Below are 20,000 nucleotides of genomic sequence, written 5' to 3'. Positions count from 1 at the left end.
GTGAAATTAACATGTTAACATACTTAGTGTATGTAGTTCATCAGAAAGAGAAAGTTCGTGCGGTGTGTGTATACACGAATATGCTTGTGCATGCATGTGTCTGCAATTGTACATGCATGCCCGCGCGTGTGTACTTCGTCCGACTCTGTGGGCGGCGGAGGTGGTGGAGGGTGTTGTCATCCTGATGGCCAGCGTCGTCATATCGATCCAGGTTGGCCGAGGAACCATCTTTCCCGAGTGGCTCCCGGCGCCAGTGGGAACGCGTCTGGGAGGAGCCACCCGACCCCCACTTGACCTGCCACGACCCAGGGAATTTCTGCCTCCGGGGTTCATTTGCTCTGGGATTTTAAAGTCGAGCAAGTACGGCAAACGCAAGTAGATGGGCGTGGGGCCGGGTGCACACTGCGCGGTTTGGGAAGTGTATTGGTGATTTAAATATCCTGGCAATTTAAAGGCAAAATTCGATTCTCTGCATTACATTCAGGGGCAGAAAAATATTAATTCGGACGCTTCAGCCACGCGCGAATGGTATTTCAAAATGTATGAATTACATGGTATTTTATTTGAAGGAACGCCCAGACAAATACTATTTTATAGACACCATTACTCTTGTATATGGTAGCTGTGGTATCATATTATTCAACTCTTTAATATTCATTAACTCTTATCGGAGTTGATGGGCAGTGCCAGATCCTTCTGATTACGTTTATTGTTTTGATTAGCGACTATCTGATGCCATTGGCCGGTGGTATGCAGATGGGATTGTTGTGCAAAAGGGAGACCCGTAATGTTGTTATTTGCGCTAAATTAAAGGGTGTATGTTATGTTTACCTACGTATATATGTGTCTGCGAGGCGAGTTTTTTTGTGTGTGGAAATGCATTTGGTGATGAGAGGGGCGGCGAGAATGTTTTTATGGGGTAACAGCTGATGAGGTGCTGACGGAGGGTGGCCATAACTCGGGTTTCCTTTTCTTTATTGATCCTCCCTGATTTTCTTTCTTTTCCTTCCCTCTTATTTCGTCATTACCTCGGGTACCTCCGTTTCCGCCCATTTCATTTTTTCTCAATCTCTATTCGTTCCATGTCTTTCCCCATTACCCGCCAGTGTGTCCGTTCCCCTCGCCCCCTTCCCACAAGAGCCTCTTTCCCCGTCTTACTTCTCCATTATCTCTCACCCTCCCTCTTTCGGCTTCTCTAGTGCAAGGTATCACTGATAAGCCGCGTAGCCTGAAGGCCTCATTAAGTGCCGGCTTAAATGCCCGGCTCCGCTCGCTCGTGTCATGTGTGTCATGTCACGGAGCAGCTGAGGGTCTCGCAGTGGCAAATCCGACACGTGCCCTTGCGGAACACCTGTTTCTGGGGCGTGCCGGTGGCTCGTGGCTCCCTTGTGTCCGGGACTTACTCAGTTGTTGTTGTGACTCAGACGGCCGTGTTTTTTTGTCCTGTATCGAAGCTCGTCAATTTCATGGCATGTGTTCTGGCCGGTGTCGTTTCGTTGCACTGGCTTGGGTCTGCGGCTCACAGTAAACAGCGAGATTTCCTCCGAAGCGGAGGATTTGGAGGAGTAGAATGAGGAGGATTAAGGAGGGAGAGAAAGGGGGATGTGAGGGTCAGTCAGGGTGAACTGAAAGCGATTCAGACGTTAGTGGAGGGGAGAGTCCAGAGAGAGAGAGAGAGAGCAATTAGAGAGATGGGAGTATTTGCATTTACCGCACGCGGTTATCCACTCATCCATCCGTTCGATACGCACGCACGCACACGCACGCACGCAACACCCACACACACTCGCACCCCCCCCCCCCCCCCCACAGACACACTCACTCGCTCACTCACTCATTCACTCACTCACTCACTCACTCACTCACTCACTCACTCACTCACTCACTCTTTCTACTCTCTCTCTCTCTCTCTCTCTCTCTCTCCTCTCCCTCTCCTCCCTCTCCCTCCCTCCCTCCTCCCTCCCTCTCCTCCCTCCCTCCCTCAATCTCCCTCTTTCTCGCTCAGTCACTCACTCACTCACTCACCACCACTCACTCACTCACCTCACTCACCACCACTCACTCTCACTCTCTCTCTCTCTCTCTCTCTCTCTCTCTCTCTCTCTCTCTCTCTCTCCCTCCCTCCCTCTCCCTCTCCCTCTCCCTCTCCCACCCTCCCTCAATCTCCCTCTTTCTCGCTCGCTCGCTCGCAAAACCACACAACCTCACACTTACACATACATGCATGTGCACGCGCGGCCCTCTCATTCCTTCGCCTCCCATGGCGATCGAATCTCCTCTTATTCTTATTGTCCTCTGCACTTACTGTTACAGGCGATCGCTGTGTGATATTGCTGTCTTGGACACAGCTACTTTGAGATTGGAGTTCTTTAGGTTGTTGGTCTCTTGCGAACGGTCTGGTCGATTGCGATCGCAGGGCCGGCTTTTGCATTCCTCTCCCTCTCCCCCTCCCCCTCCCCTCTGCCTCTCTCCTCCCTCCTCCAACTCTCTTTTCTCCCTCAGCCCCTCTCACTTTTTTTTTATTCTCCTCCCTCTTCTGTCCCCAAACCCTTCCCCCTGCTGTATCCTTCGCCACCCACACACACCCCACCTCCTGAACTCTCCCTCTCCCTCCCTCCCTCCCTTCCCCTCTTCCAACTCAAACCGGTCGTGGGCAGTAAGAGAGCATCAGATTCTACGACAGAGATGATGGCAAACGCGGTGTGTGAGTGTGAATTTGAAAGTATATTTGTGTGATTTATGTGGAGGAAGGCAAGGAGGGTGGAGAAAACTGAGTTGGAGGGAGAGAAGTATTTTTTTTTTTGTCCATGGTATTCTTTTGTATGTGATAGTTCATGGTGGATATGAGATGATGGAATGACTCTCTCCCCCTCCCTCTCCCTCCCTCTCCCTCTCTCTCTCTCTCTCTCTCTCTCTCTCTCTCTCTCTCTCTCTCTCTCTCTATCTCTCTCTCTCTCTCTCTCTCTCTCTCTCTCTCTCTCTTTCCCTCCCTCTCTCCCGCATGTCTTTTCGATTTCGAAAAAGTACCGGCGTGAGGTTGTGAAGAGGACGGGCAGGGTGGGATGTGTTGGCGAAAAGTAGGGTAGGCAGGTGAGAACTGGGGAGGTGTAGGATAGGCGGCTGGGTAGGGGCAGGGGGTGGGGGTAGGGTCCTATCATTAGCGTCGTCGCGGTCGAGTGTCAGGCGTTACTGGACCGTGCCCTGGTCGTCCCTTTTCGCCTATGTAGATTACGCCACCACCTCTCTTCCCTCCCCCCCAGCCCCACCCCTTTCCCTCTAAACCCCAGCGGCTGATGACCTCATGAATATCGGCCTTGCGCCTCATTGACTACTCATCTTCCCTTTTCTTCCCCCTTTCCTCCCGCTACCTCCCCATTCTCATCGGCCTTCCTTCTCTACCTCATTTCCGCATTTATCGGGGAGCGATGGGAGTTCTTTTAATGAACGCAGCACCTAGGCCTATATGTACAGTATGCTTGTGTATGTATTCATATATGTATTAGTGAGTACTTGCTCTTTGTTATTGGGTTTGAATGGACGTCTTAGCTTCAAATTGCACAATGCAGTTTAACAAGTCAGAGTGGAGAATTATCTTGGAAGGCGTGTTCGTAAACAGACAGACAGACACAGACACAGACACACTGCTATCAGACCTGATACCAGACCTCGGGACGGCTAGCCCCCCCCCCTCCCTGCCACTTATACCTCGTGGCCCTTGCGAACTGGATGTGCCTCCACGTCGATACGCAGCGACACTAATGACTGCGCCGCCCGCACGCAACCAGCGCCGGCGACCTGCAGTGTGGCGCCGTCGGAGGAGGGCGGACGGCGGGCGGAAATCGACAACTCTTTTGGCGGGTGTGATGAAGACGTTGTGCCTTTCTTTCTCTCTCTCTCTCTCCCCCTTCATCCTTCCTTCCTTCCTTCCTTCCTTCCCTCCCTCCCTCCCTCCTTCCCTCCCTCCCTCCCTCCCTCCCTCCCTCCCTCCCCTTTCCCTCTCTTTCCTCTCCCCTTTCCGTCCCTCTCCCTCTCTTTCCTTCCCTTTCCTCCCTTCCCTCTCCCCTTCCCCCTTTCCTCTCTTTTCCCCTACCTTTTTTCCTCCCCTTTCCCCTCCTCTTTCCCTCCCTTTTCCCTCCCCTTTTTCCGTCTGCATAGGGTGATAAGATCACCGACAGTGACCCCCATTGTGGTGCAAATCGTGGGCGTGGTCAGTAGAGTGTGTATATATGTGTTTGTATGTGTATGTATATGTATACATAGATATGTATGTATGTATGTATGTATGTATGTGAGTATGGATATGTTTATATAGAGGGAGAGATTTTTCGTTGTTTATTTTCTTTGCTGGTTCATATTCTTGATGCGTGAGTATGGATGTGCGTGTGCGGGGCAATGTACATGTATGTCAGTCTTTGTTTTTTTGTGTATGTTTTGTGTCTCCCTTATGTCATGGCAAATTTTAGTGGTGACTCTTTCCCTAGTGAAAATTGTCACTCAGATATGCGGCATTGCCCGAGTGTATTGTGACTATTAATAACTTTGTAAGTGGGCGTGCTAAGGTCAAAGATCACCCACCGTGCGCTGGGACGGGAAGATGCTACACGTATGTGGATAGATAGGCTTGGAATCCTAACCCTGAGTTTCAAAGTATACTGGCGATCGCGCTTGCACGAACACGCATGCACGCGCAAAGGCACACACCCACGGTCAAAGGCGCATACGCATGCACACACGCACACACATATATATATTTATATACACGTGTTTATACATATTTTAAGATGCACAACAGGATGCAGAGTGCCCCGAATAGCTGGCAGAAGAGCAGCTCTTGTCGGCCACTTCAGGCGCATGCGAGAGCCCCACTCGGATTGCGTCACTCCTCCCGACGATCCCTCACCTCCCCGGACTTATCCTAAAGCTCCTTCGACGGCCGTAGCTAATTCTTGCCGGTTACAAATGTGCTTCTTGTCTCGCCAGTATGGAGTTTTGTGTATGAAGGACTTTATTTCGAGAAAATATTGTTGTCTTTCTGGTGGCTGGCGGGGATGCTCGGTAGATTTTCTGTTTATTGATGGTTTACCTTGTTCTTCTGAAGTGAATTATCAATCGAGATGAGTATGTATACCGCAGAAATACCTGTCTGTTGCACTGTAATGTCTGTTGTTTTTCGTATGTCGTCACTCTATAGCGACGAGATGGTAGGATGGACGAGATCCGTGAGATCCACTTGTATTTCAGCATTTCGCAATGTAAATCGATTATAATTTTATTCTGTATTCCCACGCGAGGCAACCCTCCTCCTCTTCCACGCCACCTCTACACCCACTCCTACCCCTTCTCCCCTCCCCCCTTCTCCCACCCCACCAGTCCTTACCCACGCCACCCCACCCGCCGTGATGTGAGGAGAAATGATATTCCGAACGGTGTCTCTCTCCGCAGCGTGAAAGCGCCGAAGGGAATCCCATTACGTGGGCACAATCGCAGCTGACTCTTGCCATAACACTTCGGAAGGCGAGGTAGCGAGGGGGAGGGAGACGGCTTTTTCTCGTAGTTTGATCTGTTCTTTTTCAAGATAATTGCGAGTGGAAGGGAGAAAAGGGGACGGGCGCGGGTGGAAGGAAGTAGAAAAGGAAAGGTAGTGGCAAGAGGCTGGGGGGAGGGAGGGAGGGGGAAGGACGTAGGAGTGGGAAATAGATTTGGGAAAGAAGGGTGACGAAAGAGGTCGACGAAGGGATGGCTTTTCGCGGCGAGAAGTCTCAGGCTTTGGGAGACAAATCGGGGTTTGGACCGGGATGGGTGCAGGGGAAAAACAAGTGGGCGGGGCCGGACTCGGAGGCAGCGAGATGTGGAAAGGGAACACCTGATGGGTCTCACCCTCCCCCTTACCTGTCCCCCTCTCTCCCCTTCTTCTTCACCCTGTCCCTCCTCCCTTTCCCTCTCACACTCCCTTTTAGGTTTCTCTAAGGTTCAACCTTTGAATAAAATCCCTCCCTCCCTCTCCTCTCCCTGTTCCTCTCTCTCCTCCCTCTCAACAACCCTTGACAACCTTCCCACCCCTTGGAAGCTTTTATATATGTCCGTCCTTCATTGTTATAGGGGTGGGAGAGGAGTGAGGAGTGTAGTATGCGGAGGGAGAAGGGGCGAGGGTAGAGTGGAGGGAGGGAGAAGTAGAAGTAAGTTTAAAGACAGGAGAAGTATAAGAAGAAGCAAACGAGTAGTAAAGGGAGGGAAGAAAAGACAACAATGATAATAAAATCAGAAAGAAGAAAGATTGGGGACAGTTAGAGATCAAGGCTTTAGCAGCAGGTACAAAGAAACCGAGAGATACCAAGAGGGAGGGGCAGTGAGCAGAAGATAGTGCGAGATCGTGTGGAGGAACTTAGAAAGCTTTGCGTTGGATGTGACTTCTCCTTATCAGGGACGCTGTAATCGGGGAGCCTCGACAACCTGCTGCTTCGGCAATGAGTCATCTTGCTTTTCCTGCCGTTCACCCATTCGCTTACCCATCCCGACTTCTCACGACTTTTCAACCTTCACTCCAACATTCACCCTTTTTCTTCCTCCTCCAACCCGATGTTTGCCTTATCCCTTCGTATACATCCGTTTTCTTACCTGTTCCTCAGTATTTTCTTGTTCTCTTCCTGATCCTTAACATTCACCCGTTTTATTACCGATCCGCGTGTCGTTTACGTTTTTTCATCCCCAATCTTCCGCTATTCTTCTTCCTCTGGCGTTTTTTAATGGCCGTGGTATTTAGAATAGGGCGTGTGTGGGTGGCATCGACATGTTACAGGGACCTTTGATTCCCCTTAATAAAGCCTGATTCGCCACAGTGGGAGCGGGGAGGGCGTCGCGGATGGCTTAGGGCAGAAAAAGGAGAGTATGGGGCGGGGGACAAGGTGGATCGGGATGAAGCGGGGGTTGGGGGTGAGGGAGAGGGGGTGGAGGTTATCGAAAGAGGGGGATTAGTGTGCGTGGGGGTACGGAGGAGTCGTTCTTTTACAATACCATGAATGTTCATATTTCATATGACCGTGATTTTATCAGAAAAAAATGGATTGAGTCTCCATTCTCTATTTGGTAGTTTTTGAGGCTCGGGGATTGCCGATAACCTTTTACATTACTCTCTGCCCAAGCACACCAGTGCTTCGCTATCGGCAGGAAGGACCGGCTTTGATAACCGCTATCAGAAAAAAAACTTGGCTTGCCATCGCGTAAAGAGGCGAAGGGAGGCGAATGTAGGGCGACGCAGTGATACGAGAGAGAAAAAAATAAAATGAATACCTGTTTTGTTCTTGTTCTTCAATTGTAAAAGCGTCTGTTCTTTACTTGCGAAACCCATTTGGATATAAGCGACATTCTTGTGGCTTGCGGTGGTGTTGCACGGATGAAGTCGCCCGTGTTATCACTATTATCGCCCTCTTTTTAACAACCGGCGCGGGTTTTGTCCTCACAAGTGCCACTATTTTTATCGCCGTCGATATGCGAGACTCTTGAAGGTGCGATGATAAACCCGAAAGGTCATGTATGAATCAGGGGAGAATCGTTAGGCCTCGCAAGGAAACGGTCTAACTCAAACGTAAAACCAGCTTAAAAGTCAAGAAAGTAATGTAAAATGTCACAAAAGAGCTAGTCCCAGCGGAGGATAATGTGATTGTCCTTCCTTCCCCTCTCCTCCTCCTCTCGTGTCTCTTCTCTTGTCCCTACGTAAACCCATTCCCTCTGAAACTAAAGCCTAATGGGTGACTCAGGTTGCTGCCCCTCCACCCGGATCATGTTTTTTCTTTCTCCTTCTTCTCTTTTCTTTTCTTTTTCTTTTCGTTTCGTTTCGCTTTTTTTCCCTTTTTTTCCGTTTCTCTTTCCTCTGTTCTTCTGTTTTCTTTCCCCTCTTCTCTCTTCCCTCCCTCCTCTCCCTCCCTCCTCTCCCTCTCTCTTCTCCCTCCCTCCTCTCCCTCTCTTCTCATCTTGCCCCTCTCCCCTTCCCATCTTCCCCGTCTACCGTTCCCTTCTTTCTTTCCTTCTTTCTTTCTTTAATTGTTTTAGCGTGCTTGTTTTTTTCTTGACGGCAGCCCTTGGATTTGACTAGAATCGGATCCGGTTCTCGCTTCCCCGACCGTCTTCCTCGGGGGACTGCTTGGCCAGGCACTTTTCATGAATGGCGACGAATGGTGGGGAATCGTAATGGGTGTTTGCTGGCATGACTCGGTAGCTTCGTGTTTTTTTATAGGCAGGATGTGATTCTTTTTATTGCAGATCCTACGAGCCACATAAATAGAAAAAAAAGATAAGCGCATTGGAAAAGTAGCAAGCTGGTTGTAATGCCCAAGGGGTTTTTGCATTTGAGTAGCGTTTAATTCAGTAAGAGTTTGTGTTTTTGTTGTAGGCCGGTGGTATTTTACTTAACAGGAATGTGATAAAAACATATCTTGTTAACAAAAAAGAAGTGCGTGTGCGCGTGCGAAAGATAAATTGAATATTCATTATGTATAGTATATGTATTATATATTATATATATTATGTATATTATATTTTATGTCTTAAGTTTTGTGTAGGGAAAGGCTACGCTCCCTGTTGAAAGCCACAAATTAATACACGTTGATGATGATACAATCAGTTGTATAGTATTTCGAATGGGTAGTCGGAAGGGCGTGGCCGCAGCCCCTTCTAATTAAGATATCTCTTTTTAGTGGTTATCGCGCCCATTGGCTTTATCTCGGAATGCTCGTATATTTAAAAGATAATAGGTGTACACGAGAAATTGAATGGGACTGTTCGCTTGGCACGACCGGTTGCAGGTTCTAAATTATGGATAGCAAACGCAGAGAAGCATGCCGGCCTGCAATGGAGGTTGATGCAATTATTTCCGCTGAAGGAAGGAGCGAGTGTTTGTCGAGTGCGAAGTTAACTACCAAAGGGGGTGTCGCATCGAGTAATTGTATATATACAGGTGTATATATATATATATGTGTGTGTGTGTGTATGTGTGTGTGTGTGTGTGTGTGTGTGTGTGTGTGTGTGTGTGTGTGTGTGTGTGTGTGTGTTCAAGTTTAATTTGTTTGTTAGACCTTCAAGGATGTCGATGTCTGCACGTCTGGGGAAAGGGCGGGGTCATACTACCCCTCCCAGCGCTGTCTGGCACGCCCCCTCCCCTCCTCACGTCTCCCATCTCTTCAGTGTTGCAGTCTGTCAAAGGCACCTCTTGTCCACGACCCGCATACTACAGAGAGGGGAGGAGAGGGGGAAAGGGAAGGGGGGGGGGACGGGGGATAGGAGGGGAGAGCAGAGAGGGAGAAGGGAGGGGAGAGGAGGGGTAGGGGGTGGAGGAGGGGAGGGGAGGGGAGGGGAGGGAGGGGAGGGAGGGAGGGAGGGAGAGCAGAGGAGAAGGGAGGGGGGAGGGAGGGAGGAGGGAGGGGAGAGCAGAGGAGAAGGGAGGAAGGGAGAGGTGTGGAGAGGAGTGGAGTGGAGTGAAGTGGAGTGGAAAGGAGAGAGGAGATGTAGAATAGCAGAAGTAGGGGGGAGGGGAGGGATATTAAAAGTGGAGGAGGAGGGAGTTGGGAGAAGAGATGGGAAAATAGTGGGAGGGGAAGAAGTAGGGGGAGTAGAAGACCAGGGAGAGGAGAGGTGAAGAGAGGGAGAGGAGGAGGAGGAGGAGGAGTGAGTCATGCCGGTTTCCCGAGGTCACGCTTTATCACTCGCGGGCGGTTTTTGCACGCTTTCTCGTGTCACGCTAATTATGTTGCTTCCATGGGTTTCGGGAGGTTTCTGTGTCAGGCTTATTTTTATCATTAGAATTTTTACTGTGTTGCAATTTTTGGGTTTCTGCTTGTTATTCTTTCCATTCACAAACGTGTAATGTTTCGTTTTTGGGATTAACTTCATAAAAATAATGGAAAAGCTCTGGTAATATGATGTGAAGGATGCACATGCTCTAAAACAAGCAAACAAAAACAACACGCGCCTGAAATTTATGTGTATGTGTGTTTACGTATACTTTAGTAAATACATACAAACCTACAGGAGAGTAAAATAGAGGGGAAGACAGTAGACTGAATGTTATGTTACATGACAGTTTTGAATTTTTTACATGTTTTAAATTATATATCAGGATTTTGGAGCGGTATGACTATGTATGACGTTTTATTCTTACAAAACTTGGAATCCATTTTTCTAATTTATATTTTGCATTTATCACTTTGTTTTTGTATAGAGTTTACAGTAAGTGATCTTTTTCGTCTATGAATGTGTTCTAATATCTGTTTTCTCTCGTGCTTGCAGGTATAGTTGGTGTCTGCGGACTTTCTCTCGGCCTTGGGGTGTGTTGAGGAGACGGGCTCGGCTGTCTGTCTCTCGCCGCGCAGGGGAAGCCGGCCGGCGAATGGTTCATGGTACGTTACTCGGTTCTGCAACGTTGATGCTGATCCCGCCTGGGAGGTGTGGTCCTGATCGCGGCGGGAGGGAGACGGTGTAACAACTCGTCCGAGGGTTGCCCGGTCTGTGCGCCGCCATCGGGAGAGGTCGATATGCACTGCATGTGCGCCAAGGACCGCCGACAATGCACATGATTGCACAACTTGCAACGGAGGCAGAATGCGCTTGTTTCTTTTTTCTTGCTTTGCAACTTTGTGGGTCTTCCTCGTGTCGTGGCGCACAGTAGTCGTAACAAACAAACAGGTACTTTTTTCCTCCTTTAGTTGGTAGTCGGCAAGTGTTCTTCCGTACAAAGCTCGGCGCTTTCCCAGGTCTTTGAACCCGCCTGTGTATCAGAGCAGTCGGCTTGGAACCTGCGGTAGTGTGCTTGACGGAGGGGAAGCACCGTGGGGAATGCATTCATGCGTCCGTTCCTTCCTCCGTGCTTGTGTGCGGCAAGAGAGGGACAGGAGGGGTTGTTGCCAAAGGAAAAAGAGATGAAAGAGTGAGTAAAATGGCAGAAGAAAAAGATGAACAGTAGTGGGAAAGGGGCACTTGATAGGGATTTCAAGAAAGGGAATAGAAAAGGAGAGCAGGGATAATTGCCCCATTATGATTAGATACAAAAAGTAAAGAACGAAAGAAGGAAAGTCGGTGAGTCTCTAGCGTGAGAAGAAAAGAGGAAGATGTTCGCCCGCTGAAAATGTTAACGACAATTACCAAAAGCGGAGGTTGTGGATTTGCTGATGGGGCGAGTAGCAGGGGCGAAGGCGTCAACAATGTGGTGGTGGTGGACGCCTGTTGACCTTATTCCTTTATTAATTCTATTACACTTGCTTAGCCCCGGCCGCGCTCTCCTCCTGTTCTCCTGTATTATGTTTGTGGCTCTTGGCGTTGTCATTGTCAGACTTTTATTCTCCCTCTGCTTCTTTCTTTCTTTTAGAAAGAGAGAAAGAGAGGGCTAAGGATAGGAGAGAAAGGGAAGAGTCTGGTTCGCCATTGGTCCCATGTTATCTTTGTGGTCAACCCTTAAATATTTAAGGGAAAGGGATACCCTGGCACAATATAGCTGTGAATGTAGTCAGATGCTATGCATCAGTATATCTTCTACTTTATTCCTTCGTTCGCTTTTTTCCAAGAATGATGGTGATACCTCGTTGAATACACCCCGTTGCCGTGTGTGTTCTCCCTTCGGCCATGTGTACACAAGCCTGAGGGTCTAGGGGAGGCGAGAGTCCTGTGGGAGGCCACTAACTGTCTCGTCATTGTGGACCATGTTTGTGAGCCTCGCTGTTATGGGAGACGGGGTGGGGTGAGTGCAGGGAGACGGATGGGGGTGGAAGAATGTGTGGGTGTATGTGCTTGTGTGCGGATTTGTAGGTAGGAGGAGGCCGGCGAGGCTACTTGTCCTACATGGCTCGCGTATTTTTAATCTTTATTTTCTTGCATATCTCCTTTCATCCAACATCTTCTCCCACCGTTGACATCCCCCTTCTCCCTCCTCCTCCTCCTCATTCATCTTCTCATTCTTTGTTTTTCACGTTTTCTCATGACCCTTCCACTTCCTTCCCCTTTCACTCCTGCTTCTCCCCTCCTCCACCTGTTGTGTTCAAGGCTTCAAACTTCACATTTCTTCCGTGAATTCAGATTCCGGTGCAGACATACTTGAAGATAGGAAATGCGCCTTGTGAGAATCGGCTTGAGATCCTCGCGTCACAAGCTTACTGCCCTGGTATGTAGGTGTGCGGGAGATGGTTTAGAATATGGGCGAAAGAAATTTCTTGTCAGGGGGTGGATGAGGAGTGGGTGGGGGGTAGTACTTCGACATAACTGGGAGATGACGCAATATTAACCGAGCTCGCGTCCCCGGTATATTTAAACTCCGTTTTGTGTGTGTGTGTGTGTTTGAGAGAGAGAGAGAGAGAGAGAGAGAGAGAGAGAGAGAGAGAGAGAGAGAGAGAGAGAGAGAGAGAGAGAGAGAGGAGAGAGAGAGAGAGAGAGAGAGAGAGAGAGAGAGAGAGAGAGAGAGAGAGAGAGAGAGAGAGAGAGAGAGAGAGAGAGAGAGAGAGAGAGAGAGAGAGAGAGAGAGAGCGAAAGAGGATGAGGCTTCAGTGTTAGGCTTAGCGGGGCTCTTAACAAGTTTTACCGTTCTTGTTATGTTGCCTGGAGGTGGGGGCGGGAGGGAGGGAGATTCCATTTTTTTATTATATTTTCCATGACTTGCAAGATGTTTTCTGTTGCCGGTGTCATCTTTAATGCCTAGGATACAATGGTGTCTTACCCACTTGGCTTCACAATTTTCTTGCGTCTTGGTAGTCCGTCTTACTCTTACGTCATCCGCCGGCATACCACGGCGTCGTGCTGCTTGTGCTCCGTGGTGTCTTATGAAGGCCGGTGATGGCTTGCGAAATGCCGGTTTTGTTTGGTGGACTCATCAAGGAGGGTTTGCGAGTCGACAGGGGGGCTGACACAGGGTACTTAATAGCGTGTTAATTGCCCCCCCCCCCCCACTCTCTCTCTCTCTCTTCTCCCTTCTTCCTTGTCTCTTGTCTCTTCTCTTATCTTATCTTCTCTTCTCTCTCTCCCCTCTTCCCTCCATCTTCCCTTTTCCCTCAACTCTCTTCCCTCTTTCCTCCCCGTCATTCTTCCTCTTTTTCCACTTATTTCCTCGCCCTCTTCTGCTTTCCTCTTCCCCTCATAAGCTTTCTGCCTGAATGAATGCCTGCCAGTCTGGTCGTTTGTCTAACGGAGCTTGGAGCCCAGCCAATCCAAGTGCATTGCCTTTTCGGACAGAACTAATTTCCATAGATAATTTGATCTGTTATAACGGGTACAGCTTCCAATTTGTCCTTTGTTTTTTTCTGTTCCATGCACCCCTACACCCCTCTCTCTTTTCTCCACACTCCTTGTTACCTGTTTCCCCTTTGCGCCCGTCTCAGCCTCGCGTACTGGTGCGGCGCGATGTCCACACAACAGCCGGCCGGGCTCTGTATTCTGTATTCCATTATAATACGATTAGCTGGCGCGAAGGCAAGGTGCCAAATGTTTCCACGTTATGTGCGGGAAGGAATTTCGTCACCGGCAAGAGCTTTTTGTAATGAAGGTTATGCACATTTTAATTTTCTAGAATTACTTTTTAGTATTCGGTACGCGTTTTGTGGACGTTGTGACTTAGGCAAGTACTGCATTGGTCAGTATAGACGCATTTCATCCACAGTGGATCTCCTACTAACTTCCTTTCGTTAAGTGGAGATATTTACAGTACAACGAGAACGGTAGTATGTTTTAATCGGGCGTGGCGAAGGTCGGCGACAGCCAGACGGTGCTGGCAGGGGATGACGGATAGCGTGCACTCTTTATCGTGGCCCTTGCACGTGAACTCCGGGGCGCCTTGCTGCATAGCCTTGCCAGAGTACCTGCCTCGCCGGCTTTTCTTCGGAGTAAGAGAAGGAGAAAGAGAGAGTAAAAGAAAGAAAAATAGGAAGGGGAAAGATATATTGTGAGCGTCTGGATGAGTGAGTGAGTGAGTGACTGTATGAACTAGTAGTCACTTCCCTCCCTCTCTCGTCTTTTGTGGGGCCTCTTCCTGAAACCTGAGTATTTTGATCTACTGAATCCTCACCCTTTCCCTCCCTCCCTCCCTCCCTCCCTCCCTCCCTCCCTCTACGTCTAAGCACGGGTGGAGACGGGCATCTTGAGAAAGTTTGATTCTTGAAACAATACCATGGAGAGTGTATTCTCCTTCAAATTGGATCATTGTTTTGCTCCGAACATTTCCCCAGAACAAGGCTCCCAATCTCCTTACCACATGGTTATCCTCCCCCACACGGCCGTCACATGCACAGCTTCCCATCTTCATCTCGACTTCTATTCCATCTTGACCTCAATTCATCCTCAACTTCATCATTACCCTCCTTTCTTCTTCTTCTTCTTATTATTATTATTATTATTCCTTATTATTCCCTATTATTATCCCTTCTCCTAATTATTATTATCCTTCCTATCCTTTTTCTTCTCATTTTCCCCCTTCTCCTTCTTCTCCATCTCCTCCTTCTTCATCTCCTTTTCCTTCATCTTCTCCTTCTCCTCCTTCCTCTTCCCCTACTCCTTCTCCATCTCCTTCTCCCTTTCCCCCTCCTCCTCCTCCTCCTCCCCACCTCCTCGTCCTCCTCCCCACCTCCTCGTCCTCCTCCCCACTCCTCGTCCTCCCTCCCCACCTCCTCCTCCTCCCCCCCCACCTCTCTCCTCCTCCTCCTCCTCCCCTACCTCCTTCCTCCCCCACCTCCTCCTCCTCCTCCTCCCCCAACCTCCTCCTCGTCTTCCTCCCCCCCCCCTCCTCCTCCTCCTCCTCCTCCTCCCCCTCCTCCTCCTCCTCCTCCTCCTCCTCCTCCCTCCTCCTCCTCCTCCTCCTCCCCCACCTCCTCGTCCTCCTCCCCACCTCCTCGTCCTCCTCCTCCGCCTCCAAGGAATCAGGACCCGCCCCTCCAGACACACTGGTCTCGCGGGGCCATATAAAGCACGAGAGCGTTAAGGTTATGAGGCCACATGTCGCCCTCCCCTCTTCCCCTTAACCTTCCCTCCCCGCTCCCCTCTCCTCTGGTCTCGTCTCTTTTCCTCTCCTTCCCTCCCCTACCCTCCCTCGTCCTCCCCTTCCCTTAACATCCCCTCCACTTCCCTCCCCTCTTCTCCCTCTCCTCTCCTCTCCCACCCCTCCATATCCCTCCTCTCCTCTCTTCTCGTCCTCCCCTTCTTCCCCCTTAACCTCCCCTCCCTCCCTTCCCTTCCCTTCCTTCTTCCCTTCCCTTCCTTCCCTTCCCTTCCCTTCCCTTCCCTTCCCTTCCCTTCCTTCCCTTCCTTCCCTTCCCTTCCCTTCCCTTCCCTTCCCTTCCCTTCCCTTCCTCCCTTCCCTTCCCTTCCCTCCCTTCCCTTCCCTTCCCTTCCCCTCCCCTCCCCTCCCCTCCCCTGGCTCACACGGACAGTATAGCGTGGGAGGACAGTCAGCACTGGAGGACTGTTAGATGGCGACAGAAGTTGGATGAAATGATGAAAAAACTTGGCTTATTTACTTGTTTACTACCTTGTTCTAGATTTTGTTTTTCTTCTTCCTTTTCTTTCTGTCTCTCTTCTTCTTCGTGAGTACGTGTGATTGCTCGGCGGGGACAGGCCTTTCTCGGCGGAGGTCCCGGTGCATTCATTTTGCGCGCTGCAGACCGTCGTCGAAGGAGGGAATGGGGGCGGCGGGGGCGGGAGGAGTACGTGGGGCGTGGTCTGCTGGGTGGGTGGGGGGGGGGCGTCTCCCGCAGCCCTTTTAATTAAAACTCCTTCGGGTCATCATCGCAAGCAGCTCAGGATGTGGCACAACTTTTACCTTAAGTGGCCACACCTTGGCACCTATTATTGGCTGGTTGTTAAGGGGTGGGTTGGGTTGGTATAGGTACGGGCAAGGGAGGGCGATCATGTTGTTCTTGTTCTTGTCATGTGCATTTTAGATATGTGAAGAGAGAGAGAGAGAGAGAGAGAGAGAGAGAGAGAGAGAGAGAGAGAGAGAGAGAGAGAGAGAGAGAGAGAGAGAGAGAGAGAGAGAGAGAGAGAGAGATAAGAGCCAGACAGAGGGGAGAGGAGGAGAGGAGGAGGGAATAGGGAGTAGGGGGAAGGAGGAGGAGGACGTAGTAGGGGAGGACGGGTTGGGGGAGGGAAAAAAATGTCTTTGGCATTAAGGATAATGATAAGCCCGACTAGGTGAAAGGCCGGAAGTCAGTCGCGTGTTCACATCATCTTCTGTAATAAAGAGGACATATTTTGATCGACGTCGTTTTCCACTTTTATTCTTCTTCCTGTCCAGTCTCTCCACTCTTCTCGTCTTCACTCTTTTTTTTTCCTTTCTTATTCTGCTCCTCGTCATTTTGCACTCTCGTTGTATTTCCTCATCTTCTTTACTCATATATTCATCTTCCTTAAAAATCTCTTTCCTCTCCTCTCCCCACTTCCCTCCCCGTCTCTCGCCGTCTTCACCCGTCTTTTATAATTGGCCAAGACGAAGTCGAGTTTCGCTTGTCAGAAAAGAAGCATGAAGTTGGAAGTGGACGTTGGCCAGTGCTTCAGTGCTTGGCAGACGGTCAGTGTTGAGACATACATTGCCTGTGTAAATTGGTGCTTGTTTAGCTGTGATGCAAGTGTTCATATGAGGTGCTGCGGTTGCCTCTGCAGCGAATATTTAGTACTACATGACATGGTGCCAGTTATTGTTTTTGGTCTATATTTTTTCCTCGATTATATCACATGGATATCTCATGAATGAGTAAGGCTGATGAGTCATCCTTAACGAGTGAGTGAGATGAGGCGTGCCGAATGAAATGCGACAGTGTATAAAGCCAGCTAGTTGCCTCCCCCCCTCTCTCTCTCTCTCTCCTCCCCCTTCCCCTTTCAATTCCCCTTCCCCTTTACCCCCGCGGCAATATTGATTTTCCTTTGATATACGTGCCCTCAAGCCTTCTTCCTCTCGTGCTGTCCCTACCCTCCCCACCCCCGTCAACCCCCGGGGTGATGCCCTGGAACTCCGACCTTCTGCACGTAACGCACGCAAGCGAACGGCTCGTGCTGCAGCGGAGTGCTATAGTACATTCTGCCGGACTTGGGGCTCCCTCATTTGCAACTAGAATCGTTGGCGCAGACTGCAACGTTGGCGATGTATTGTAGGATTTTCTTATTTAGGAATTATTAATTCTATTTTTATGTTAAAGCCATATAGATTAGGGTTTGCATCCACGAGTCAGCTGTGCTTACAAGAAACGTGGAGGGAGGAATGATGAGAAGGGTGTGTGGCGTATGATGATGCCTGGTGATTCAGAGGTCCTGGTGCCCCGCCCACTTCGCCGGCCACTCCTGTGATAATCCCGGATGTTGTTGTTGTTGCTTTGTTGCAGATCATGTCGTCGTAATAGTTGCCGCTGTAATTTCTTTCTTCGTTTTTTTGTGTTTTATTCCGTGTATGTTTGCTATAATGGAAAATCCGTTGGATTTGTTGAGTGAGTGAGTGAGTGAGTGAGTGAGTGAGTGAGTGAGTGAGTGAGTGGTGGTGGTGGTGAGTGTGATGAGTGAGTGAGTGAGTGAGTATGGTGAGTGAGTGAGAGAGAGAGAGAGAGAGAGAGAGAGAGAGAGAGAGAGAGACAGAGAGAGAGAGAGAGAGAGAGAGAGAGAGAGAGAGAAAGAGTAGAAAGAAAGAAAAAGAAAGAAAGAAAGAAAGAGAGAGAGAGAGAGAGAGAGAGAGAAAGAGAGAGAGAGAGAGAGAGAAAGAGAGAGAGAGAGAGAGAGAGAGAGAGAGAGAGAGAGAGAGAGAGAGAGAGAGAGAGAGACTCTGTTAAGGCAAAGTGAGAGATATATTGTATGGAAATTTTCACACACCAGAGTAAAGAAGATGATGCACGGAAACCACGGAAAATTCTCGGAAGTAAAGAAACGGACAGAAAAGGCAGCAACATAAGCGTTAGGACCACGAACGCCGAAGTGAACGCAGCAGATGCATTCCGCTTTACTTTTATCTTATCGCTGAATCCGCTCTGCATATATTGGCGGAAGACGACGGCGAGAGAGCTGAGGAGAAGGAGCCGCGTCGGGGGGCATTTACCTGGAGGCGGAGCTGGGGGAGAGGGACAATTTGGAAGCGTCCAAGAGTGAGTTAAAGGGGATGGGATGGAGCGAGGGGGGGAGGGTGGGATGGGTATTTGGAGGGGGAAGGGCATGGGGGGGAGGGGGAGGGAGGTAGGGGCATTGGGGGGAGGGTAAGGGAGGGCGGGGCATTGGGGGGGGATGAAGGGAAGGAATGAGGAAGGAAAGGAATGAGGGAGGAAGGGGGAAGGAAAGGAGGCAAGAAGAGGAGATATGATTTGAATGTTTGGTATATTGGATGGTTGTTGGTTAGCTTGCGTGTTGCGGAAGGCGGAAAGGTGAAAGGTAAAGAAAAGGAGAGGAAGTACGGAGGTGGGAGGGGATAATGAACAGTATGATGAAGAATGGAGAAGGAAAAGGGTGTGGCGAGAGCGCCATTGAAAAGGGAAAGGGAAGTGGTGGAGGGGGGGAGGGGAGTGGAGCGGGCAGGTAACACCACACAGGGAGAAGTATAGCCACGGGGGGAGGGGTGTGGCAGGGGATGATCCCTCTACAGACGACGGGTATAGGGCGAAAAAAAACAGGGGGATGGGCTAGGTTGGTGAACTCGGAAGCTGATCGTGAAATATGCGGACATTAATGGGTGGAAATGGACGAGGGAAATGGATGTACCTCGGTCCCGTGTTCAGTTCGATTTTTCTTCTGCTTGTCGGGTTGGATGTGGGTATCCGGATAAAAGAGAGAGACAGAGACGGACAGAGAGGACTCGCACGCAATCGCACCTCACTCGCACTTTAACTCCCACTCTTTCCGCCCAGACAAGTATAAGCTAACACTGCGACCGAACCCTTCCTCCGAAAACAACGCTGGGCCTCCTCCCTGCCACGGGGACGCAGGGCCCGTTACGTAAGCCTTGTTTCTCTTTAAAAATCAGCACACGACAAGGCTTGCCCTTCCTTCGCCAGGACCGAAGTCGCGTCTCTTTCTCTCTCTGTCCTGCCCCCCCCTCCCCCCCTCTCTCTCTCTTTCTCTTTCTCTCTCTCTCTCTCTCTCTCTCTCTCTCTCTCTCTCTCTCTCTCTCTCTCTCTCTCTCTCTCTCTCTCTCTCTCTCTCTCTCTCTCTCTCTCTCTCTCTCTCTCTCTCTCTCTCTCTCTCTCTCTCTCTCTCTCTCTCTCTCTCCTCTCTCTCTCTCTCTCTCTCTCTCTCTCTCTCTCTCTCTCTCTCTCTCTCTCTGTATCGCTATCTCTTTCCCTCTCTCCCTTCTTCAATCCATCACCCCTACTCCCTCCCATCCTCCCTCCCTTCCCTTCTCTCCCTACTTCCCTCCCCCTCCCCCCCTCCTCATCCCCCTCCCTCTAACCTTCCCGCGCCTCAGTCCCTATCCCTTGCAGCTTCAGTTCCAAGAAGGGATATTTACACCCCATCTTGGTCAGCAAGACATGTATTGGAACTTAGAAATTTTCAGCTGACAAAGTAATACCTAGAATGACTTGAGATGTATTATTTAGAACTTTTATAGAATATCTTTAAATGATTGCCAACTTAAATCACTATGACTTAGCCAGTTTAGACAGATGTTCAGACACTTTGCCCTTGCTATATGCTGGGCATGTACTTTGCTCAGAAAAAGAACTCTTCGCTCTTCTCTCCTCTCCTCTCTCTTCTGTTTGCTTTTCTCTCCTCTCTCTTCTGTTTGCTTTTCTCTCCTCTCTTCCTCTGTTTGCTGTCCTATCCACTCCTCTATTTGCTCTCCTCTTCTCAATTTACTTTCCTCTCCTCTCATCTTTTTGCACTCTCTCCTCTTTTCTCTATTTGCTCTCCTCCCTTGTCATCTATTTGCTTTCTTCTCCTCTCCTCTCTTTTCTCATCTTTCATCTCCCATCTCTTCCTCCCCCTCCCACCTCCCAGTCTATATCCTTGTTTCCTATCCCTGCCCCTGTTCGCATCCCACGATATCCTTTTTATTTCATCTCACGTTTAGAACC

At 49.7% G+C, this 20,000-nt stretch overlaps 1 protein-coding gene across 6 annotated transcripts in view; it reads left to right on the top strand.

Annotated features, from left to right (window-relative positions):
- beta-Spec (spectrin beta chain) overlaps nt 1–20,000 on the top strand; it is a 102,244-nt gene that overhangs the window by 22,065 nt on the left and 60,179 nt on the right. For 2 of the 6 annotated variants that reach the window (XM_070122146.1, XM_070122268.1), the window contains exon 2: nt 10,279–10,388. The exons of the other annotated variants lie outside the window; for them this stretch is intronic. The gene's annotated coding sequence lies outside the window, so the exon portion shown is untranslated. The remainder of the gene's footprint in view (nt 1–10,278; nt 10,389–20,000) is intronic. 6 annotated transcript variants of the gene reach the window in all.

Source organism: Penaeus vannamei, chromosome 1 (genome assembly GCF_042767895.1).
Source record: "Penaeus vannamei isolate JL-2024 chromosome 1, ASM4276789v1, whole genome shotgun sequence".
Classification (NCBI taxonomy): Eukaryota; Metazoa; Arthropoda; class Malacostraca; order Decapoda; family Penaeidae; genus Penaeus; species Penaeus vannamei.
Note: the sequence above shows the minus strand (reverse complement) of the source record. Positions and strands in the feature narration are given on the sequence as shown.